Source organism: Leucoraja erinacea, chromosome 7 (genome assembly GCF_028641065.1).
Source record: "Leucoraja erinacea ecotype New England chromosome 7, Leri_hhj_1, whole genome shotgun sequence".
Lineage (NCBI taxonomy): Eukaryota > Metazoa > Chordata > Chondrichthyes > Rajiformes > Rajidae > Leucoraja > Leucoraja erinaceus.
In genome coordinates this window covers 53,944,041-53,971,109 of record NC_073383.1, presented here as the reverse complement: position 1 = coordinate 53,971,109, position 27,069 = coordinate 53,944,041, and positions in this window count along the sequence as shown.

Here is a 27,069-nt window from a genome sequence, read left to right as displayed (position 1 = left end):
ATGTATTTCTTCCCATCTTGACTACCTGGGGCCTGGCGGTGAGGAAGTCCAGGACCCAGGCACACAGGGGGGTGTTGAGCCCCAATTCCAGCAGCTTCTCAGAAAGTCTGGTGGGGACTATCGTGTTGAAGGCTGAACTGAAGTCTATGAACAACATCCTCACATAGCACCCCTTCTGGCTGTCAAGGTGAGAGAGAGCGGTGTGCAGAACCTGAGATACCGCATCGTCCGTGGATCTGTTCGGACGGTGTGCGATTTGTAGTGGGTCCATGTTGCGAGGGAGGAAGGCGCAGATGTGTTTCTTGACCAGCCTCTCAAAGCATTTCATGACAACCGAGGTGAGGGCCACCGGACGGTAGTCATTCAGACAAGCTGGGGAGGCGTTTTTTGGTACAGGTACAATGAAGGATCTTTTGAAGCAGGCAGGGACCACGGACTTGGTCAGGGAGAGATTGAATATTGTAGAGAGCACCGGAGCTAGCTGCGTAGCACAAGACTTAAGTACTCGCCCCGAGATGCCATCTGGGCCTACAGCTTTCCTCGTGTTCACCCATGTAAGAGCCCTCCTCACGGGGTGCTCGGACAACAAGAATGTGTGCTCATCCCCAGCGATGGCAGGTGCAACAGTGCAAGTTACATGAACTTTGAGATATTTCAACCAAATAATGTACCAAGATTCAAATCCGTATTCTGACCGTGTAGATAGCAGGTCCCTCTTGCACCGTTATTGTTTAATTTCCTTAGCCTGATTAAAAATTAAGCTTCCAAATCAGGTAGATTCCTTTCAGTAAGCACACTTGTTCAGGTGAGTACTTTCAGCATTGTAAAAATCTTTCTAACTTAATGGCATCTCTGAAAACAATTGAATGAATGAATGCTGGACTACAGATCTGTGATGTTGGTTATCAAATGCGATGCAAACAATAAAAATCAACTTAATATTGCAATGGTGACGCATTAGAATTTCTTTAGATGGATGAGCCATTCTCTGATTACTGCAGCATAACTTTTCTTTTACAACTAAACACAGTGAGGAGACTGGGCAGCCGTGACACAACAAAAGAGCTACAGCCTCCCAGCTTCAATGGGAAGATTATGGGGAGAAGGCAGGACAATAGGGTTTGGAGGGAGAGATAAATCAGCCTTGATTGAATGGCATAGCAGACTTGATGGGCTGACTGGCTTAATTCTACTCCTATCACTTATGATATTGTGATCTTCAATGACACAGGTTCAATTCCCACCCTTGTTGTGGCAGGTAGTTGTGGCAGGGGACTATTACAATACAATTACAAGCAGGTAGAGGTAGTTGTGGCAGGGGACTATTACAATACTCCCTTGTATGGAGTTTGCATGTGAGATTCCCCCAACTGCTTCTGATTCGTCCCGCATCTCAGAAGAATTGGTGCTTGTTAGAATAATTGCCCATTGTGTGAATATTAGAGGTTGAAATCGAGGAGAATTGATGGGAATGTGGGGACATTTTTAAAAAATGGAATGAGTACAAAGGGGAGCTTAATGTTCAGCACAGATTTTGCAAGCAAGAAATATGCACTGTTCGTGAAGTTCAAAGGCAAAGCCTAGATCATTATGAGCTCAGATATAAGAACATAAGAAACAGGGACAGAAGTAAGCCATTTGGCCCTATGAACCTGACCCACCATTCATCAAGGTATGGCTGATCTTCTACCTTAGGTCAATTTTCCTGCACTAAACCCATGTCCATTAATTTATTTAATATCCAGAAATCTATTGATTTTCTTCAATGAACTCAGTGACTGAGCCTCCACAATCATCAATGATAGAGTTCTAAATATTCACCATCCTCTGTTAAGAAATGTCTCCTCATCATTATATCTATGAGTATAGAAGTTGGGAGGTCATGTTGCAGTCAAATAAGATGTTGGTGAGCCCACCTTTATTGTGTTCAGCACTGTGCACCATGTTATAGGAAATATGTTGTTAAGTTGGAAGCGGCGCAGAGAAGATTTATGAGGATGTTTCCAGGACTTGAGAGCCTGACCTATAGGGAGAGGATAAACCCTCTCCTTGGGCTCTATTCCTTGGAGCGCAGGAGGATGAGGGGTGATCTTATAGAAGTGTACAAAATCATAAGAGGAATAGATCGGGTAGACACACAGTCTCTTGCCCAGAGTAGGGGAATTGAGAACCAGAAGACATAGGTTTAAGGTGAGGGGGGAAAGATTTAAGAGGAAACTGAGAGGTAACGTTTTCACACAAAAGGTGGTAGGTGTATAGAACGAGCAGGTGGAAGAGGTAGTTGTGGCAGGGGACTATTACAATATTTAAGAAACATTTGGACAGGTACATGGATAGGACAGGTTTAGAAGGATATGTGCCAAACACAGGCAGGTGAGACTAGTGGTCGGGACATGTAGATGGGACACGTTGGTTGGTGTGGGCCAATTGGGCTGAAGGGCCTGTTTTCCACATTGTATGACTCTACGACTCTGGTAACCAATACACAGGAATGCTAAATGACCTACCCTTAATTCTAAAACTGTGACCCCTGGGGTCATTTGGGAGACACTTAGGAAAAATTAGAAAAGACTCACGCTGTCAGAAAGCCATCGGGTTAGTCCTCAGGTGGTGCCTGAGTTTTTGTTGCCTCTGACCTGGTTGTTAGTCATGGAGTGCTCTGCACTGTAGAGCGGTGCCTGGAACATGCTGCCAGGGGAGATGCTGGAGGTCGATACAATGGGGATAATTTAGAGTTATTTAGATAGGCATATAAATTTGCAGGGAATGAATCGATATGGGTCACGTGCAGACCGAGATTAGTTTAACTCAGCATCATGTTCGGCATTGCGGGCTGAAGGGCCTGTTCCTCTGCTGTACAGTTTATGTTCTATATTCTATACTGTAGTAGCATGGTGACAGTGAGGTTGCCACAACATTGGAAGTGGAACGGCCACGTAATGTGAGTGTAGTACGGACATAGTACAAAGGCCAAGCATGAGACATGGGCCAGGATCATCGGTAACTATAATGTTATTTTATAATAACCAAGGGTCATGTCCACAATGGCCATCATAAACATGTGGCATTCTTTTTTTTAAGTCAGAAGTACATAACGTGATGAACTATTTGCAACTATGTACAATATTTATTATCTGAATGGATTCACATCCACCTTCTTCAAGCCTGTCAAATGCATCTGGTGTACTCAATGGGAAATGGAATCTGATATAAAAGGCATGGCATGAAATCTCCCTCTATTCCTTTCTCTTTTCTTATGATCCATCTGCCCTTCTATCTGCTCCTCTCTCTCTTTCCCTCTTTCTCTCTCTTTCTCTCTCTCTCCTTTATCTCTCACACTCTCTCTTTCTCTTTCTCTCTCTCTGTCACAAACTCTCACACACTCATTCCTCTCAGACCCCTATTCCTTCTCTCCCCCCACTGTTCCCAAGTCTGGTTCCACTCATCACTTTCTGCCCTTTGTTGTCTCCACTAAGCATTTCCCACACCTCCCAGCCTCTGGCTCTCTCTCCATCTTCTCTCTCACATCTCTCTCCATCTGTCATCAACCCTCCATCAATTCAATTCAACTTTAATGTCATCGCACAAATACAAGTATCAGTACAACGAAATGCAGTTTTGCGTCAGACCGTAGTAGTTGTACATAAAGAGAAAAGACAAGAAAAAAATAGAAAGAGAGAAGATACTGAATAATCAGGAAATACAGAATGATTAAACAAAGGGGGACGGAGGGACCAGAGAGTCTATCGTCGGGACTCCGAGTTCAGCAGTGTGATTGTGTTGTTATAGAAGCTTTTCCTCATCCTGCTGGTACGTGACCTGAGGCTCCTGTACCGCCTCCCTGATGGGAGGAGGGCAAACAGTCCATGGTTGGGGTGTGAGGGGTCTTTGATGATCTTCCCAGCCCGTCTCAGCCACCGTTTTCTGTGGAGGGCATCCATGGCAGGGAGCGGGGCACCGATGATGTGCTGCGCGGTTTTCACCACCCGTTGTAGTGCTTTCCTGTCCCGCAGCAGTGCAGCTGCTGTACCATACCGTGAAGCAGGTGGTCAGGATACTCTCTATGGTACAGCGGTAAAAGTTGGTCAGGATCTGGGGGGACAGGTGGGCTTTCTTGAGCCTCCTAAGGAAGTAAAGGCGCTGCTGTGCCTTTTTGATCAGCTTGGAGGTGTTGAGGGACCAGGACAGGAAGTCCTCCGAGATATGCACTCCGAGGAATTTATAGCTGGAGACACGTTCCACCTCCGTCCCGTTAATGTGGATGGGGGTGTGCGTGCCGCCTCTGGTCTGCCTGAAGTCGACAATAATCTCCTTCGTCTTTTTGGAGTTGAGGATGAGGTTATTGTCGGCACACCAGGTGGTCAGGTGCTGGATCTCATCCCTGTAGGCCGACTCATCGTTGTCGCTGATCAGTCCTACTACCGTGGTATCGTCAGCAAACTTAATAATGGCGTTGGATCCGTGCTTTGGGATGCAGTCGTGGGTGAAGAGGGAGTAGAGGAGAGGGCTGAGCACACAGCCCTGTGGCACTCCGGTGTTCAGTGTTATAGTGGAGGAGGTGAGGTTATTGACCCTAACAGACTGTGGTCTGTTAGTGAGGAAGTCCAATGTCCAGTTGCAGAGGGAGGTGGAGATGCCAAGTCCACTGAGTTTGGTGATCAAGCTGGCTGGGATGACGGTGTTAAAGGCAGAGCTGAAGTCTATGAACAGCAGCCTGATGTAGGAGTTGTTGTGGTCCAGGTGGGTCAGGGCAGAGTGTAGGGCCGCCGATATGGCGTCCTCTGTAGACCTGTTGGTCCGGTAGGCAAACTGGTGGGGGTCCAGTGTGGGGGGGAGGCAGGCTTTGAGGTGAGCCAAGATCAGCCGCTCAAAGCACTTTGCAATAACAGGGGTGAGTGCCACTGGGCGGAAATCGTTGAGACTCCCTGTAGCTGACTGTTTGGGCACTGGCACGATGGTTGATGTCTTGAGGCAAGTGGGGACAACACCCTGGGCCAGTGAGAGATTGAAAATGTCGGCGAGGACTGGGGATAGTTGACCAGCACATGCCCTAAGCACCCGGCCAGGGATGCCATCGGGGCCGGCAGCTTTGCGCTCATTCACCTTGCTCAGTGCATCTTGTACAGCAGAGGTGGAGAGGCTGAGAGGTTGTTCATTCGGGGGTGGAGCAACTTTAATGGCTGGGGTTTTGTTGTCTCGGTCAAAGCGAGCATAGAAGTGGTTTAGCTCATCAGGCAGGGGTCGTTGTCTGGGGGAGGGGTGTTAACTTTCTGATAATCGGCAAGGGATTTGATTCCTTGCCACATGCGCCTGGGGTCAGAGTTGTTATGGAAATGCTCCTCAATCCGCTGTTTGTGATTGAGTTTAGCGTTCCTAATTCCCATTTTCAGATGGGCCCTGGATGAGCTGTATCCCTGAGCGTCGCCAGATCTGAAGGCGGCGTCGCGAGCCTTCAGTAGGAGTCTGACCTCCCTGCTCATCCACGGCTTCTGGTTAGGGAAAGTCTTTATCTCCTTGTGGGTAGTGACATTATCGGTACACAATTTTATATATAGTCCAGAACTGTTGAGGTGTACGAGTTGATGTCCACTTGTGAATTGGAGGTGGACTGAGTAGCAAAGAGACTCCAGTCTGTCTGCTGAAACTGCTCCTGTAAATCAGAGACAGCTCCCTCAGGCCAGACCTTCACTTTCCTCATGGTAGGTTGCACACGTCTGATCAGAGGTGTGTATTTGGGGAGTAGTCACAGGGTGAGGTGGTCAGCCTGTCCAAGGTGGGGGAGGGGGAGGGCTTTGTAGGCTTCAGTGATATTAGTGTAAACTAAGTCCAGAACATTGTTTCCTCTGGTTGGGCAGAAAACATGCTGATGGAACCTGGGGAGTACAGTTTTAAGGTCGGAGTGGTTGAAATCACCCGCAACAATAAATGCCCCCTCTGGGTGGGCAGATAGATGTTTGCTGATAGCAGCTTGCAGCTCTTCCATTGCTAGCCTGGCATTAGCGTCCGGGGGAACATAGACTGCAGTGATAACAGTTGATGTGAATTCCCTGGGCAAATAGAAGGGCCTGCACTTTAACATCAGGTATTCCAGGTCAGCAGAGCAGTGACTACCAATCTTAACAATGTCCGTGCACCATGTGTTATTCACATAAATGCATAGTCCGCCGCCCTTGGTCTTACCGGAGTCTTCCACTGATCTGTCGGCCCTGAAGACAGTGCGTCCCTCCAGCTCAATGGCGTTGTCTGGGATGTTGTCCTTTAGCCATGTCTCAGTGAAGACCATGGCGTTGCAGTCGGCGATCCTTCTGTGTGTGGTGATCCGCAGCCTTAGTTCGTCTATTTTACTCACCAAGGACCGGACATTCGCGAGGAAAATGCTGGGCAGAGCTGGCTGGTGAGGATTTGATTGCAGCCTAGCTCGATGGCCTCCCCGCTTCCCACGCCGTTGTTTGCGGTCCCTGCGCCGCCTCCGGACACTTCCTGTCGGTTCTGGTTCCACCTATTGCTTGCCAGCTCCTGCCTCACCCTTCTCTCCACCTGTTTTCATTGTCTATCTCTCCTTTACACTCTCACTCCCGATAGAGGGTCTCAACCCAAAATGTTGACTGACCTTTTGCTCCACGGATACTGCCAGACCTGCTGAGTTCCTCCAGCAGCTTGTTTACTGCTCTGGATCCTAACATCTTTGATCTTTTGTGTCTCCAAATATTGCTAGATCTCCTTTCCTTCATTTTAGTATAATTTAAACAGAACATGCATTAATGTCACTTAGCTACATTTTGCACCATTGGCCTACAAATGAACACACTGAAGGGTGATGTGAATAGGTTTAATTTAATTACGCTGATACTTCGTGTGAGCATGAGAGCTTATATCATGCTGCAGGTTCATGTTGAGCAGAAATATTGTGGAATATGAAACAATAATGTTGTGCAAATATTATGCTATAAAAGAATGTATAACGGCTGCTGGTTAAAATGAACTTTATCAAGATATTACATTTGCCCTAAGGCTAACAGAAACCAATATATTTCATGGTGAATTCAAGAAGGAGTCCTCCATTTGGGTATGTTTTGTGCAGCTTAGTTCAATGTGGACTTCAATCGCACAGTTAATCCAGTAATTTTTAGTACACTGTCACAACCAATTTTCCTCTCAGAGCAATATGTAAAGACAATAACCTGTTGTAAATCAAGTAATCCTCAGTGGGCCAGGCACCATCTCTGGAGAACATCGACAGAGTATATTTGTTATGCTCTGGCTAAATGTAATCCTGTAATTCAGCAATTTTATTAATCTAACAGGATCTGTCTGCAACATGGCTGAACAATTTGCTGAGAAAGAATGTATGTTACCTTCAAACAAGCTTACTTCTGAAAAATGATAGTACTATTAGGGCAGATTAAAAAAACATTAGGCAGAATCCTATTGAAACAAAATAACCATTTTGATTAAATGCAAATTAACCAACAATTTAAGATAGATATTCTGAGATTCATATCAGCTGATAGATTTACACTCTTCCACTGCTTGTAGTGTACAATATGCATCTTCTTTCAGCTTTCCTATTAATTTTGTGAACGTGCTAGACTTGTGCATTGGACATATTGAAGAACTTTGGGGAAAATTATTAACAGCTCAGGTATACTTTTAACCATGTGATAATTATTAATGCAATTCCAATCGACCTCTCTGGTTTAGAAGGAGAAGTACAAATATTATTTTGTTTCATTGCAGAACATAATAAATCATCATTGGTAATTCAAATATCATCAATTTAAACATTATTTTTTTATTCTTGTATTTTATTCTTTACTCCTCTTTTACTATTCTTTCTCATAATCCAGTCTATTTATTTCTTATTCTGTAGCAGATGTAGCACAAATTCATTCTGTTTTGACCCCAGTTTAGGTTAGATTAGAGAAACAGTGCGGAAAAAAGGCACTTCGGGCCTGAGTCCGCGCCAACCAACCATCAGCCATGATCACAGTGAATGATGGTGTTGGCTCGAAGGGCCAAATAGCCTACTCCTGCACCTAATGTCTATTGTCTATTGACTATTGATCCCCACACATTAACATTATTCTATACACACTAGGGGCAATTTACTATTTTACCAAGTCAATTAACCTACATACCTGTATGTCTTCGGGATGTGAGAGGAAACCGGAGCACCCGGGGAAAACCCAGGCAGGTCAAGGGGAGAATGTACAAACTCTGTACAGACGAGCACCCGTAGTCAGGATCGAACCCAGGTCTCTGGCGCTGTAAGGCAGCAACTCTACCGCTGCGCCACCGTGCTGCCCAGTGTGAAGAGCATTGGTGAGTCCAATATCTATAGCCATCTATAGCTGTTATTAATTGTTCTTGAATAATTTTCTTGAATGGCTGCAGTCCTTTTGGTGAAGGCACACCAACAGTGTTGATATTTAGTGCATTTAGACACAATCACAGAGGAAGTAAGCATATTTAATCTAAGAAGTTATTATCATTTATCGTATCTGGTCTGAATGTGGCTCAGGATTTGCTGCAGTTGCAGGCTGCTTCATTATCTAAGGTGAATGGAATTGAACAATCATCAATGAATAGATGATAATTAATGAAATCGGTGAAGATGATTTGATGGAGGATACTTCCTTCAAGAAAATATTCAGTGTCATCTTAGTTCTGTAATGATTGGTGTTCAACATGCACAACCAACTTATTTTACATAGGTTATGAAGCCAAACAGTGGTGCATTTTGCAGCTGATTTGTATTTACTGTATTTATATTCAGGCTTTATGATACGCACTCAGTCAAATTATGCCTTTCCTTTAAAACCAATGACTCTCCCTCTGGAGCTAAGTTCTTGCTACATATTTTGATGTAGACTGTGGTACCGTTTGGAGGCAAGTGGCCCTTATGTAACTGAACTGATCAGATTAGTGAAAATAAGTGCAGTGTGGCAGTATTGTTGAAGACACCTTCCATTATTTTGCTGAAGATAGAATATTGACCAATAAGGCAGCAAATTTCTACACAGCTTGGCAGCTTTCATTGCTATTTTATTTTTGAACAGCTCAGCACTTTATTGTTCCAACATTACCTGTCATAAACTGAGATTAGTAAAATTTGTCCTTTAATATTTTGCTGGTTTGGTCTGTTTTAGGAGTATTGAGCTGAATTCGGTGAAGAACACCATTCATTTCTCACACAGTTTATTTAATTAACTGTGTGGTTATGGTTGGATTGTTGTGGCCTGTGAACTTGTGCCAAGTCCAATAATTTAACTACTATATCTTTGCCCTGTAGTGTGATGTTGCACATTCAATGAATAGCAGCTCAAAGTATTCTTGAGCTGCGAAGGAAAGATAAATTCAACTAATGATGCATACCATCAGATGCGCACTCCAGCAAAATTTGGTCCATTAATGAATTTTGGAATAATAAGCATTTGCACCACTCATGACCCATCTGTTACATAATGTTCATGTATAATGTAGTTGCTTGCACGACTTTGCTCTCAGAACTTTAATATAATATTGAACTCTGTCACTGAGTTATTATGAGAAAATAATTAAATTCAATATATTCAAGACTTTATAATAACTCCTAATATCCCAATAATGTGTCATGAGAATGTTTTAGTCTTTCTAAGTGTTATCGAAATGGATGTTTTTGTTGCTGTTATTGATTTCATATGCATAGCAACATAATGTATTTGGTGACAAATACTAATCATGCTTTGTTCAATTTTGCCCAAATCATTAATATAGATGATATACCTGTAGATATCTGTTGGCTTCATAAAATAAAGATGATTGCAGATTTTGTGACAAATTAAGCAGAATCAGTGTGATGATTTAATTTCAGGTTGGGTATTTAAAGGCAGATGGCATTGCATTGGCGTTATTCACACTGAAAACAATGACAGTGGATAGTCTTTTTTTTTTAATTTATTAGAAGCAAATGTACAAAAATACAACCAACGGCATATAAAATCATAGTTATTGTACAGCAATTTTAACTTTTTAGCTTTGAATTAGAAGAGGAGAAAAAGCAAGATAGAGAAAAAGTGAGATGTGCAACGATAGAACCCCTAGACTACCAAAGTAGTGTAGCCAAAGAGTGAATAAAAGAAAGAAAGAAGAGAGAAATAGAAATAAAATAAAAGAACAAAAAGAAAAAGGGAGAAAAAAGTGGTGATATATCTGCTTCTCGTGCCTCCCCACTCACCTCACCCAACCTGTAATTAGATTTAAATCCAAAGTTGCGCCATACTATCCTTGTAATAAATCAATGAATGGAGTCCATGTGTTGGAAAAATGATCTGGTTTTTCTGCCAAGACAAATCTAATATTTTCAAGATGTAGTGTCTCGGACATCTTTATAATCCACATCTTAAGAGTAGGGACTGATGTATGTTTCCAAAATGTAAGTATTAGTTTTTTTTGCCGTTATCAGGCCATAATTAAGGAAACGTCTTTGAAATAGTGATAGCTCAGAACAGGTTTCTGAAGTACCTAGAATGATCAGTTCCATGTCGAGATCCAATTTTATTTTTAGTGTTTTTGAAAAAAATTCTAAAATTTCTCTCCAGAAATGATGTAACTTTATACAAGAGGCAAAGGAATGGGTTATAGTTGCTTCCTGAATGAGACATTTATCGCAAATAGGAGATACATTTGGAAAGATCTTATTTAGTTTAGACTTTGAATAATAGAGTCTGTGCAGTATTTTAAATTGTATTAACGAATGTCTAACGTTAAGCGAACAATTGTGTATATATGACAGTGGTTAGTCAAGGTGCTTTGAGATTCACTGACACCTCACTGGATGCCATACTGAGGATTATAAGGGCATCAATAATCTGTAGAAGAAATCACTTTTCTGGATTTAATGCCACTCCACAGTTTTTAATGCAACTAATAATCCAAACTATTTACAGTATACTGTTAATTCTATTCCAGCACATATTGCAGTGATAACATTCCTAGGTTGTTTCTTCCTTTCTTTATCCCCCCCCACCTCTTCTTTCTCTTTCTGTTTTCTGACAAAGGGTCTTCAATTTTATCATAACTCTGCTTCTCTTCCCATAGATGTGACCTAGCCTAAGCATTTCCTGCATTTATTTTTTTAAATTTTAGGCTTCTGGTACGAAAGGTAGGTACGTTTTTCACCTGAAGGCTCCATTGTCCTGTCTGTCTGGAACAAGTGTGTGCACAAGTCGAGACCATGTACTCTACGCTTGGCCCATCATGCTAGTGAAAAAATATATAAAACATTTGAAGACTGGAAATCTTGAAACACGTGAAATGCTCAAAAAATTGTATCATCTAGTAGAAATTGACCGGCAACTGACCTGCAAGTGGTGCAGATGGAATATCTTTCATGATAGTTTCAATGCGTGATGTGTGAGAGCTGTTCTATAATCACAGTAACACACAATCCATCCACTCTCAACACATTAAATGAGCATTGCGTGTACATGAACATGCATTTTTACCAGTATGGTGTTTGGTGTGACAATCTTCATCAGATGTATATTGGAGGAAAATATAATCCTTAGTGTATTCAATATACATCAGCGACAGATTAATTTTGCAGCACCATTGTGTGAGGAGCAGTGAGCATAGAGTTTTCGTTCATGTGCAGGTCTGTTTATTTCTATAATCCTTAAATCTGCAATGAAGCAGATATTCATTTATTTAACAGAGCCTTTACATCACTTTGATGTGAGTGAAAAACATCTTCAAAATTCTCCTCTTGCATTGAACTTAACTTGCATTAAAATCAATGCTAAGTTCAGTACCTCATGACAGTGAAGCAGATATGATTAGTTCATATCTGATAAATGGCAGTTGAATGGCATTCAAAAACCCAGTCTCTTCATTCATTCATCATAACACTTCAGTCACTGTTGACAGATTTAATTCTCTGAAATCACATTGGTGAAATTTCAAATTGTTATTCTTACACAGTTCCAACAAGAACCAAGCCATGATGTTCGGCCATATTTTATTCTGCAGAACTATTTAATTTGGTTCATCGTTTTTATTTCTCCAAATGCTCATTTTCACTTTAGTTTAGTTTAGAGATACAGCGCGTAAACAGGCCCTTCGGCCCACCGGGTCTGCGTCGACCAGCGATCCCTGCATATTAACACTATCCTTCACCCACTAGGGGCAATTTTTACATAAGTCTTTGGAGTGTAGAATGTACAAACTCTGTACAGACAGCACCCATAGTCAGAATCGAACCCAGGTCTCTGGCACTGCATTTGCTGTAAGGCACCAACTCTACTGCTGTGCCATCATGCCATCCCTTATTTTAACAGGAAACTTTTGTGCATTTCATAAACAAATACACTTTGGCAGTTGGAAACAAATCAACAACAAGACAAATCAAACAAAGGTAAAGCTGAAAATTCAGACTCAAGGTATTAATAGTTACTTGTGATTGGAGTATAGAAGTCTAGAAAGTTTATAGAATAATTTATAGGGCCCATTGTGATGTTTGATCAGAGTGAAAGGTGGCTAGGGGTGAATAACAGAATGATAGTATAACTCAGGCCCGACATAGATTTTTTAAATCCACATATGTAGAAATAGAATTTCACTCTTTCCTGGTGTGATAAATACAGTATGTACTGGGTATGGTGCCAATACGCAATCAGAACCCATTGCAAACAAAACATGAATTTTCCCAAGTACTTTTGAAATAGTGTTATGGTAGTTTACATATAGAATCACTGCATTGAAGAGTGCCTGTGAGGTTCCCAATGTCAATTCAAAACTATTTCTAATTTCCATGTCCTGGGTCTGAATGTAGCTCTTCCTCCTGCACAAGCTGCTGCTTTCAGGGTGTTGGGTTGTGCACTATATTGTGTAGCATAGTGAAGTCACTGTACCTACTGGGTTTACACTGCAGAACACCTCTGGATTAGTGCAGGCATTGCAATCTCAATTTGTGGAGATACATTTCATTTTCCATACTATTTCTGGCATTTCAATAGCTTTCATTGTGACCACAGTTAGCAATGAGCTTCCGATCTCTCTGCTAAGGGTGCTAGATTTTAAAGGCACATTTTCCTTGACAGTCAGTTATCAGGAACACAGCATGTTTTATAGATTCCATGGAAGAGACAGACTGCAAGGAAGAGGGAGATAAACCTCTGATTATTGACCTGGTGTTCTCATCAGTGAAATAAATGCAGGGAGGAAATTTCTGTGCCAATGTTTGGAGAGAGGATTGGGGTGTGAATGTGGGGAATGTTGATGGCGGGCAAGAGACAAATGAGCGCCACCAAAGAGCCTGGCAGGAGATAGCACCAACTCTCTCCTCTGGCTAACATCAAGCAATGTAAAAGCAGATTTAATCTCCTCACAACATATGTCAGGGTGAGTTACCCTTCATTTATTCTATAAATTGGATCAAGGATTCATTCAAACATGTGTTGCGATCAGTGCAGGTGGCTCTACACAGCAGGATGCGGGGGATTACTACGTGTCAACTCTCTGCTGTTTACTGGCAATCTGTGCTGGTGTTAATAAGGGTTATAGCTCAAAGGAGCTCATTTTGTCTGTATCATGGACTGTGATTTAACTGGCTCTTTATGAAAAATATGAATCAGAAAATGTGTCATTGACAATGGAATGAATGTCTTGTCCACACTGATCAGCATGTAAATAGGCACTTTGGCCTACTGAGTCTGTGCTGATAAGTGATCCCTGCACATTAACACTATGCTACACGCACTAGGGACAATTCACACATACACCAAGCCAATTAACCTACATACTTGTACGTCTTTTGAGTGTGTGAGGAAACCGAAGATCTCGGAGAAAACCCACGAGGTCACGTAGAGAATGTACGAACTCCGTACAGACAGCACCTGTAGTCGGAATCAAACCCGGTTCCCTGGCACTGTAAGGCAGCAATACCGCTGCACCACTGTGCCACCACTGGGCTCACTTGACCTACACTGCAGGACACCCCTGGATTGATACATGCATTCAATCACACTTTGCGGAGACAAATAGCATTTTCCACAATATTTCAATGGATTTCAATATGGCCACACTTCGCAGCGGTGAAAGGACTACAAAATGGTGTCAAGAGTGAAATAGTAGCCCTTGATCACTCGGATTCCTTTATACAGTGGTGGCCAAGAGCAGCTTCCAGCATTACCGTCTTCCTGATGATGATCGTATCGTGTTTGCTTCCCAGAATTGTGGCATTGATTATGAAGAAAATCTAATGGCATGCAGTCACCTGAATCTTGAGCCAGTGAAACCTTTCTTTTTGATATAAATATCTGGATCATTAACTTGGACTCGCCTAACTGCAGTCTATGGCTGCCTGCAGTGGTGGAAACTATTAATACTGGCAAATCCCAGTGTCTGAGGTAATACCAATTCCACACTGAAATCAATAAAATCAACTATATGTGAAAGTATTGCTTGTGTCATGTCCTTAATGCTACTGTGTGCAACATATTTTGAGACATGAAGAAGGATCCTGATCCAAAGCATGTTCTCCAGAGATGGTGCCTGGCCCACTGAGTTACTCCAGCACTCTGTCTTTCTTTGGAAACCAGCATTTCCAGTTCCTTGTGTCTACAGGAATCTGCTGTAGCTGTCTTGAAAGATCCTATGAAGTTGAGCGTCAACATGATCTTGACCACCATGAAGAGAATTGTCCATGTATAAAAGTCTGGCCAAGAATCTTCCTGCAACGTTTTGTCATGAAAAATCTGAGCCTGTAAATGCTTGCTAAATGGAGAAGTTTAGATAGGATGTTGTTTCTCTGAAGACACTTCTCTGAAGAAGTATAATTTATTGACGGATGGGCTCGTGTTTTGCCTTATACCTTGAATTTTGCAATACATTCTCCAGGGCCAATCATTGCCAAAGCTTCCAGTTATAGATTTCTGCCAGCAGTGTCACCAGGAACACATTTAATTGAGTATTTCACCAGCTAAGCACTGTTGAAAACACTTCCTGCCAGTTGTAGCACACTCTATAAACATTGGAAGGTATTTGAATAGCTTGCTGTTGGCTCTGAAGGTGCCTCATAAGGACTCCCAATGTGAGTAGGGTACCTTTAACATCAACATAACTATACAAGGTAAACTGGCACACTACTAATTGCATTGTGACTCTTGAACAAAAAACATTATTTACACCCAAAAGCAGCCCTTCATGTAGATAATGATGATTTCCTCAATTATTATAACTATATTTGAGGGAATATGTGATGTGAAACAGGAGGCCATGTGGTGCAAATCTGATTCTAAAAAAAAAAAAAAATCCCGTTCACTAAGATAAATTGCACGTGGAAACATGTAGGCATTTTCTATAAGGACTATTTCACTCTGGAATGATTATTGATACAGTTTAAGTTCATTTATTTTTTGTTTATCCGTGACTTACACCTAAAAATTGGATGCTATAGATCATATTTTCCGTAATTGTATTCCTTGGAGCACAGGATGATGGAGAGGAGTGGTGGGGTGATCCTGTAGAGGTGTACAAGAACAAAAGAGGAATCGATAGGGTAAACGCTTTTAAAATAAATGTTTTTTACCCAAAGTAGTGGAATCGAGAACCAGAAGACAAAGGTTTAGAATTAGAATTTCGTTTATTGTCATTCAGACCTTACGGTCTGAACAAAATTTTGTGCCTGCAGTCATACATACAATAATAAACAACAATAAACACAAATTAACATCCACCACAGTGAGTCCTCCAAGCACCTCCTCACTGCGATGGAGGCAAAAATCTTAGGGCTGCAGTCTCTTCCCTCCTCTTCCCCCTCTGCGCTGAGGCGATACCCCACTGGGCGATGGTACAAACAGTCCCGTGGCTCACCGGGCCCCGCAAACGGGCCGGCTCAAACACCGCGGCCCGGGGTGGTCAAAGCTGCCGCCCTCCAGTCCAGCGGACGCAGCCGGACTCAGGTCACCGCCGCCAGAACGCCGTCCCAGCCACCGGAGCACCGTTCCAGCCCCATGCCGGATTGCCCTCACGCGAGTGCCGTTCCTCCCTCGAGCTGGGCCGCCCCGACGGGAGCGCCACAGCCCCTCACGGGAGAGTCTCAGCCCCATGCCAGGCTGCCCTCACGGGAGCGTCACAGCCCCTCACGGGAGCGCCGTTGAAGCCCTGAGCTGGACCGCCCTCATGGGAGCGAGCCCAGGGCAAGTCCTGACTGGCTCTTCATCCGGAGTCTCGAGGTCGCCAGCTCCGCCATTAGATCTCAGCGCAGACGGAGGCAGAGAAGGGGGATACGACAAAAAAGTCGCATTCCCCCGAAGGGAGAGACAGCAAGCCCTGTTTCAACCCCACACCCCACATAAACACAACCTAAAAACCAAAAACCTAACTAGACAAAACAAAAAACAAAATAAAAACAAACGGACTGCAGGCGAGCCGCTGCTGCCAGGGCAGCGCCGCCACTTCCGGATAAGGTGAGGTGGAAAGATTTCATAGGAACCTGATGGGCAACCTTTTTACACAAAGGGTGGTAGGTATACAGAACAAACTTCCAAAGAAGGTAGTTGAGGCAGGTACTTTCACAATGTTTAAGAGACATTTAGATAGGCACATGGATAGATAGGTTTAGAGAGATATGGACCAAACGCAGGCAGGTGGGACTAGTGCAGATGGGGCATGTTGGCCATCGTGGGAAAGTTGGGCCGAAGGGCCTGTTTCCGCACTGTATGATTATGACTCAATTTCTAGGACATGATCCTTAACTAGGAGGCAATCAACCCAATAGTCAACTAATCTTGTGATACCAATGATTAATTAACTGTAATTAACAGAGGAAATTGTGTTACACTCTAATATGTTTCAAGTACAATTAAAATGATCTAAGAAGCACAGGCTTTAAAATTTACACTGTTATGGTTAATAGACTGATTAACAGATCAGATTAGATTTATTGCTAAGTGATAATCCTCAAATATTCATCCCCCCATATACCCATCCCCACCACAACCCTCGCTGCCCACTCCCCCCGCTCACACACTCACGCTCATGGCTCCTGATCCTATTTTCTTGACACTGTTCTAATCAAGAATTTGTCTATATCTGCCTTAAAAATATCCATTGACTTGGCCTCCACAACCCTCTGTGGCAATGTTCCTATCATTATTCTGTAAGTTTCAATGAGGTGTTCCCTCAACCTTCTAAACTCCAGCGAGTACAGGCCCAGTATTGTCAAACGTTCCTATATGGATCTGCAACATTCTGTTGTGGTGTAGTTCTCCATGATAGGCTGGGGGAGGAATTTATCCTCATGTCAGTAAAGCCACTTGTGGAATACATTGGTGTCTGTAAAATTCGTTTCTATCAGAACTGATTTGGGGAAGCAGAATGCAACACACAACATATTGTGTATTAGCTTTAACTGTTCCTTAACATATATCTCTACCAGTTCAAATGTAGTGATATTTATTAAAACACAGAAATATTAGGTGTATGTGAAACTGCTTAAAAATATTTTGTGCTATAGCATGGTTTTGAGCTTTTTTTAAATAAATGAACAGAAAAGAGTGCAATGGCTTTATATTTGAAACAAAACATTAATCATGACAATTGCCTATTATGTACTGAACATGTATTTTTCATAACAGAGGCAAAAGAAAATAATAACTAGGAAATACAATTAAGCACACAATAAGTTCCTCAGTAATGCTTTATTTTTTGTTGGAATAAACACATGTATTTGGTGGATTAGACCAGTTTGCAATAAAACTGGATACAGTCAACATGGATTTGTGCCTGGAAGGTCATGTTTGACTAAACTTCTTGAATTTTTTGAAGAGGTTACTCGGGAAATTGATGAGGGTAAAGCAGTGGATGTTGTATACATGGACTTCAGTAAGGCCTTTGACAAGGTTCCTCACGGAAGGTTGGTTAAGAAGGTTCAATGGTTGCGGATTAATGGAGGAGTAGCAAGATGGATTCAACAGTGGCTGAATGGGAGATGCCAGAGAGTAATGGTGGATGGTTGTTTGTCAGGTTGGAGGCCAGTGACTAGTGGGGTGCCACAGGGATCTGTGTTGGGTCCACTGTTGTTTGTCATGTACATCAATGATCTGATGATGGTGTGGTAAATTGGATTAGTAAGTATGCAGATGATACTAAGATAGGTGGGGTTGTGGATAATGAAGTAGATTTTCAAAGTCTACAGAGAGATTTATGCCAGTTGGAAGAGTGGGCTGAAAGATGGCAGATGGAGTTTAATGCTGATAAGTGTGAGGTGCTACATCTTGGCAGGACAAATCAAAATAGGACGTACATGGTAAATGGTAGGGAATTGAAGAATGCAGGTGAACAGAGGGATCTGGGAATAACTGTGCACAGTTCCCTGAAAGTGGAATCTCATGTAGATAGGGTGGTAAAGAAAGCTTTTGGTGTGCTGGCCTTTATAAATCAGAGCATTGAGTATAGAAGTTGGGATGTAATGTTAAAATTGTACAAGGCATTGGTGAGGCCGATTTTGGAGTATGGTGTACAATTGTGGTCGCCTAATTATGGGAAGGATGTCAACAAAATAGAGAGAGTACAAGGAGATTTACTGGAATGTTGCCTGGGTTTCAGCAACTAAGTTACAGAGAAAGGTTGAACAAGTTAGGGCTTTATTCTTTGGAGCGCAGAAGGTTAAGGGGGGACTTGATAGAGGTCTTTAAAATGATGAGAGGGATAGACAGAGTTGACATGGATAAGCTTTTCCCACTGAGAGTAGGGAAGATTCAAACAAGGGGACATGACTTGAGAATTAAGGGACAGAAGTTTAGGGGTAACATGAGGGGGAACTTCTTTACTCAGAGAGTGGTGGCTGTGTGGAATGAGCTTCCAGTGAAGGTGGTGGAGGCAGGTTCGTTTTTTATCATTTAAAAATGAATTGGATAGTCATATGGACGTGAAAGGTATGGATGGTTATGGTCTGTACGCAGGTATATGGGACTAGGGGAGACTACGTGTTCGGCACGGACTAGAAGGGTCGAGATGGCCTGTTTCCGTGCTGTAATTGTTATATGGTTATATGGTTATAGTGCTGTTGTTGATTATGGGAAGTAAAGTAGAAGAAAGAACATAGAAAAGTAGAGTGCAGAAAAAGACCCTTGGGCACACAATATCTGTGTTGAACATAATGCCAAGATAAATTAATGACATCTGCCAGCACATGATGCACACCCCTCTATTCCCTGCATATCCATGTGCCTAGCTAAACACTTTTCAAAGCCACCACCATCCCTGGAAGCGCATTCCAGGCAACCATCACCCTCTATGAAAAAATACCTGCCCCACACATCTCCTTTCAACCTTGCCTCTTTCATCTTAAATCTGTCCTCTAGATATTGACAATTCCATCCTGGGAAAAAAGTTTCTGACTGTCTACCATATCTACACCTCTCATAATTTTATATACCTATCAAGTCTTCCCTGAATCTCTGGCATGCTAGAGAAAACAATTCAGGTTTATACAACCTCCTCTTGAAGGGATTTGAATTTTTTGTTGTTAAAGCCAGTATTTACTGTACTTTTACATGTAGGAAATAAATCACCTAAAATGTCTGAGAATAATAATAACGTATTATGACAATTACATAATTACCAAGAATAAATATGTTGCTCTGCATCTGAAAGGTTAGATTGGACTATTGATTATAAATCTCTGCCAACCGCCTTCCATGTTCTGTTTAATATTTGTCCCCTAAACTGTTTAACCTTTACTGATGCCATCACATTCTTATTCTGGAACTAGTGTTATAAAATTATATAAAATTTTACAGAATGTCAAGAAAAGATGCAAGGTGCAAACTGTAAGTGATAAAATGTTTAAGACAACTTTTGTTGTACACATTATTGATTGGATTTTGTGACCAGCCCTGCGATAAAAATGTATCTCAAGATTCAGATGATTTTAAAAATTCCAATGCAGCAAAAGCTCAGAAATGCTCTCTCAAATAAGCTTGCAACAAAATGTGGCAAAAGCATTTTCCAGTCCAATTGTAAGTTTATATGAAATTGTCAAATTAAAATGATAAACCTACTCGGCAGATGATATATCGTCTTGTACTTTTTCTTCATAGATTAGTCAATTTGAATGAGTGGGAAGAAGCACAAAAGCCCTTCAATAGCTGTGATGGATACTGCATCTGCACTGCCAAATAGCGATCAAGTAAACAAGGGATGGTTGTTCATATCTCATGAATATCATATGCATATTCTTCATGATAGGCAACTATCAAGCAGTCCTCAACTACTTTAGTCCTCAACTACGAAGTGCTCGGAATTTAATGGCTTTATTTTGCACTACATCTTATTCCCTTATCATGTATCTTTACACTGCGAATGGTTCGATGTAATCATCTTTTATCTTTCTACTGTCTGGTTAGCACGCAACAAAAGTTTGTTACTGTACCTCGGAACACGTGACAATAAACTAAACTGAAACTGATGTCCAGATGTTTATTACCTCAAATGTGCAACAAACAAAAGGTTGGATTTAGAGTCATAGAACAGGCCCTTCAGCCCAACTTGCCCACACCGGCCAACATGTCCCAGCTACACTAGTACCTCATGCCGTTTGGTCCATATCCCTCAAAACCTGTCCTATCCACGTACCTGTCTAACTGTTTCTTAAATGTTGGGGTAGTCCCAGCCTCAACTACCTCCTCTTGCAGCTTGTTCCATATCCCCACTGCCCTATGTGTCCATACATCCAGCACCCTTTCTTCTTCATATTCTTCCCCTTTTAGGAAAAAGCAGTGTTTGTGAACACTAGCACAACATTGGATAGCCTTTCAGATGAAGGGTCATTGACTGGAAATGTTAACTTTGTTTCTTTCTATCTGCAGATGCTGCCTGGCTTGCTGAATGAACACTGCACTATTTTTAGTTTCTATTTAAGAAGAATATTGATGTTAACATGAAGTGAGTGCTTTATTTAGAATCTCAACTTTGTATATCTAGTTGTAACTGTTACTGAAAATCTTTGTAATGTAAGAAAACTTACCAAACCTCCAACATGCAAACTTGCTTCATTTACTTTAGTTCCATCTTGTGGAAGGTGAAATATTATGATCCAGAGTTCATCATTGAAACAACCAAAGACATCTGCAGTGCTGTTAAAATGGTTCCCACTGGATTAATAGTTGATAAATGTCTGCACACAAAAATACTTTTTATGAATTACTGGATCTCACAGGCATACTGAAAAGGAATGCAAATAAATACTCTGATCAGCATTCTCTGTGAAACTCATAGACTGTTAATGCCTATTAACTTGGATATCATACCGAGGATATTTCTCTGGAGGATATTTCTCTGGAGGATATAAATACAATGTGGCTAAAGGTTGAAGAAATAGGCCTGGGTTGGTAGAACGGTGGAGGAGAAGTCCTGTTCTTCTTAGCTCCCCAGATAGTAAATGTTGAAAATATTTCTTTCCTTTCATGAATATCTTCAGTTGTCTTTTCAAAGTCTGGACGTCAGTGTACTTAAGGCTGGAATCTATACTAAATCTGTTAATTCCCTGGCTTCCAAAGGCAGCTGGAAGACATGGGCATTTTAAACATTGTACTTTTTATACATCCCATTGGTACTTTTCTTCACTGGGAAGAAGACAGAATGGCTGAAGGGAGGGGGTGATGGCTTCATTAAATTTGCAAACTAGTAAAATTAAAGGGGTCATGTCCATGTGTGATTCATTTTGTGATAGAACATTGGTAGTGAGATCTGAGAACCAGAAACGTATGACAAAGAGAATTGGAGAGGATATGTTCAAAAAAGTCATCCTTGGAGGACAAAAGGAAAAGGATGGCAATGTCAGTAACAGACAAGCTCCCAGAATTATCATTCAGTCCTACCATGGTCTGCGCTTTGAAAATTTGAACCAATGAGAGACCAAAGATAACTTTGTTTTCCTCGCCACCTATATTGTATCACCTGATGAATGCTTCAAACATTCCAGCTTCTCTTTTAGAATTGCACATTTATATTATTATTGCCTTTTCTCACTATTCTTGTATAAAGGTATTGCTTCATACTTCTCTGGAATAAATTTCATCACCCGTATAGCTGCCTTTCCAACAAGTGGTCAAGGTCTATGTCATCTTAAAGCATATAACACTACTTATTATTGACCTGATTTCTACATTTTGTATCACCTGCAAATTTTGACATAATGAACAATATGACTCTGTGACTAAAGGTGGCATATAACGATGCCATGAGAACACTGCTAAGGCAACCTAGATGGTGTAGTGCCAGTAATATGTTTGTGGCTGCAGGAGTCAGTACTTTAGAAGCTATCCTAAGACACCACATGTATAAATTCATTTGCAGGATAAATGACTCTAAAAATGTGCTTATTGTGGCCTTGACAAACATAAGGGTTAGCACTACACGCTACGAATCCCAGCTGTGGAGACACTGGTATCGTTGTCTCGTTGTAGGATATTTATCATCTTTTAATCTGGATTTTTAACTTAAGCATTGTGTTTTGATTTTTTAATATAACTTATGATGTTTTTATGTGATATACCAAGATTTTATATGTATTTATGATATTTGATATGCAATGCATTTTTAATGTAATGTTGCCCCTTGTCTGGACCTTGAGTCCGTAATAAAGTTTATTATTATTATTATTATTGTTATTATTATTATTATTATTATACTCAAGTCCAAATTATTGATGTGCATCAGGCAAAGTAGTGATGTGATATTGATTCTTGGAGGACAGTCACCAAGAGTCCTTTTATTGTCCTAGCCTCAATTTGTATCTGCGCTATCAGTGGCTTTTTTATTTAATTGCCATGTCAGCACAATTAATGACTGCTCTGTGACACTTTATCAAATACCTTTTGAAAGTCCATACAGACTGCATTGATTACATGGCTCTCATTAATCTATATTCAAAAAAATCTATCAAATTAGTTAAGCAGAATTTGCCTTTTTTCAAATCTATGCTGGGGTACATTTATTCATCTATTATTGTGCAAAGAGCTATTACATTTGGCTCAGGGTATTGTTTCTAAAAGCATCTTCACCATGAGTTATGGTGCCGTACATCCCAGCGACTACACATTTTTCGTGTTAGCTTTGCATCTTATTTTTAACTGAGGTCAACTATTAGCAATTTTCAAATGGTTCAAATCAGTATCAGAGAAATATTGGAAGGTTATGGCCTGAACCTCTGCAATTTTGTCAATCTAAGAAGCAACCCATGCAGACCTGATGGTTTATCATATGATGTATACCTTAATTATAGCTAACCTATCTAGCCTCATAAAGTCGATGGTGATACTGAAAAAGGATTGTTTTTCAGATTGATGGCATGTGGCCAGTGGTGTGCCACTGTAATTGGTGCTGGCTCCACTGTTGTCTGTCATATATATTGATGATTTTATTGAGAATGTAGGTGACAAGATGTTGGTGGGACCATACCTGGAAAACAGTTAGTCTAACATCGGTAGTGGGGAAACTGCTAGAGTCAGTTATTAAAGATGGGATAACAGCACATTTGGAAAGTGGTGAAATCATTGGACAAAGTCAGCATGGATTTACGAAAGGTAAATCATGTCTGACGAATCTTATAGAATTTTTCGAGGATGTAACTAGTAGCGTGGATAGGGGAGAACCAGTGGATGTGGTGTATCTGGACTTCCAGAAGGCTTTCGACAAGGTCCCACATAAGAGATTAGTATACAAACTTAAAGCATAAGGCATTGGGGGTTCAGTATTGATGTGGATAGAGAACTGGCTGGCAAACAGGAAGCAAAGAGTAGGAGTAAACGGGTCCTTTTCACAATGGCAGGCAGTGACTAGTGGGGTACTCCAAGGCTCAGTACTGGGACCCCAGCTATTTACAATATATATTAATGATCTGGATGAGGGAATTGAAGGCAATATCTCCAAGTTTGCGGATGACACTAAGCTGGGGGGCAGTGTTAGCTGTGAGGAGGATGCTAGGAGACTGCAGGGTGACTTGGATAGGCTGGGTGAGTGGGCAAATGTTTGGCAGATGCAGTATAATGTGGATAAATGTGAGGTTATCCATTTTGGTGGCAAAAACAGGAAAGCAGACTATTATCTAAATGGTGGCCGATTGGGAAAGGGGGAGATGCAGCGAGACCTGGGTGTCATGGTACAACAGTCATTGAAGGTAGGCATGCAGTTGCAGCAGGCAGTAAAGAAAGCGAATGGTATGTTAGCTTTCATTGCAAAAGGATTTGAGTATAGGAGCAGAGAGGTTCTACTGCAGTTGTACAGGGTCTTGGTGAGACCACACCTGGAGTATTGCGTACAGTTTTGGTCTCCAAATCTGAGGAAGGACATTATTGCCATAGAGGGAGTGCAGAGACGGTTCACCAGACTGATTCCTGGGATGTCAGGACTGTCTTATGAAGAAAGACTGGATAGACTTGGTTTATACTCTCTAGAATTTAGAAGATTGAGAGGGGATCTTATAGAAACTTACAAAATTCTTAAGGGGTTGGACAGGCTAGATGCAGGAAGATTGTTCCCGATGTTAGGGAAGTCCAGGACAAGGGGTCACAGCTTAAGGATAAAGGGGAAATCCTTTAAAACCGAGATGAGGAGAACTTTTTTCACACAGAGAGTGGTGAATCTCTGGAACTCTCTGCCACAGAGGGTAGTTGAGGCCAGTTCATTGGCTATATTTAAGAGGGAGTTAGATGTGGCCCTTGTGGCTAAGGGGATCAGGGGGTATGGAGAGAAGGCAGGTACGGGATACTGAGTTGGATGATCAGCCATGATCATATTGAATGGCGGTGCAGGCTCGAAGGGCCGAATGGCCTACTCCTGCACCTAATTTCTATGTCTATGTTTCTAAAACTGTGCAGTTCCAGGCATCAAACTCTAGGAAGGATGTGATTAAGCCAAAGAGGGTGCAGAAAAGCTTCACAAGGATCATCCGACTGGTGAGCTTGTGTTATCTTTTGTAGAGACTTGTGGCCGCTGAGTTACTCCAGCATTTTGTGTATATTTTTGGTTTAAACCAGCATCTGTAGTTCCTTCCAACACATGGAGACTTGATTGACTGGGTCTATTTTTCCTGGAGCAAATAAGGCCTATAGAGTTTTCTAAAGTCATGAGAAGCAGAGGGTTGTTAATGTCTTTTTCTCAGAATAAGTGAGTATAAAACAAGAGAACATAGGTTTAAATCGAGAGGGGAAAAATATAAAGGGAATGCGAGGGGCAAGATTTTTACATAGCTGGTATGAAACTAGCTGCCAGGGAAAGTGGTAGAAATGGTGACAATTAAACATTTAAAGCCATGTGGACAGGTTCATGGATAGGAAAGATATTGAGGGATGTAGCCAAACATAGGCAAATTGGACTGAAACTAGTTTAACACTGACCGTTGTGATTTGTTACATCTTGGCAACCAGAAAAATAGGGTATTTAATGATCATAAAAATAACTTAAACACTCTTTGACAATGGTATTGCCACTGGATCTGCCACTGAGACTTGCCATCGTTCATGACCTGTTCCAGCTATTCTAAATGTTCTAAACGTTATTCCCTTATCAGGTACCCTAAACGTTATTCTTCTTTTCCTTATCATGCATCTATACACTGTAAATGGATTGATTGTAATCATGTATTGTCTTTCTGCTGACTAGTTAGCACGCAACAAAAAGCTTTTCACTGTACCTCGGACCACGTGACAATAAACTAAACTAAACTAAACTAAACTAAACTGAACTGGTGCAGCTTCAGATCTGCAATCAATTTATCATGGAACCACAAGGTTGAGTGCAGCTACAAGTAAAGCTTGAGTCAGGCAACAAGAAAAATCAAACATTATTCAGCCCATTAGATACTTCATGTACTTTACAAAGAGCTGATGTGGTTGATATCTGGTTTAAGCTTGGTTTATAATCTCATCTGAAACAAAAACACATCTGATCATTCACTGCTTCTCCAGTACTGCACCTAGGTAATAGCTTGGGAGAAACATGGAAGTGCAACTGCTGGTTTACCAAAGAAAGGCTCAAATGTTGGAGCAACTCAACTGGTCACGCAGCATCACTGGAGAACATGGATCGGGTGACTTTTCAGGTCTGGTACCTTCTTCCGAATGATTGTGGGGGGAGGAAATTTCAAAGGGTGGAGGGGCAGGACAAAGCATGGCAGGTCGTGAATATGCTCTCATGTTTCAGGATGAGAGGTTCAATTCAAAATCTTCTAACCATTCACCTCAATGAATGCTGCCAGAAAACAATCTCCACACCTTCCATTTATCCAAATCTGATTACCATCATTCCTAAGAAGAGTCCAGACATCCAGCAACATGGAGAGAATAGTCAATCACATCAATGGATTCTCTCGGACACCAAACTGGAAAGTAAAAACAAAATCATCCTTCTAAATTATACTTTACGCACGCATAAAAGTTTGGAAGTTTATGATAAAAGGTAAAAAAATCATAAGCTAACTATAAAAAAAATTGCATTTTGAAATATTTACCTTGGGGAATCGCAAGCTAAATAAAATTGCTCTTTAAGAGCCGGAGAGGTTGCTAAGCAGTGAAATGACTGTATGCTATTAAAACACACAATTTTGTTTCATACAACAGAGGCCATTTAATTTAATCAGCAGAACCATCTATTTCCTTACCCCTTGTTGCTTCTCGTAATTCCTTTTATTTCAGTATATTAAAAAAGATACATACTGTATGATGAAACAGCTGAAGATGTTTGAGTGTAGGATGCTGCCCTGAGGAACTCCTGCAGAGACATCCTGGGTGATTGATTACTGACAATGGCAACCATATTTCTTTATGTGAGAAATAACTCCAAGCATTTGCCAGTTGATTTCAGTTTTACCAGAAACCTTCATGTTATACTCAGTCAACTGCTGCCTTTAAGTCAAGGGCATTCACTATTACTTCTGGAATTTGGCTCTTTGATCCATAGTTACACCGCATGAAAACAAGACCTTTGGTACAACATGACAGCACTAATTATCACACACCTATCTACATTAATCCTATATTTCCTTCCACATCTTCCCCTCCCGCCACTTAAGAAGAAGACTAAAGG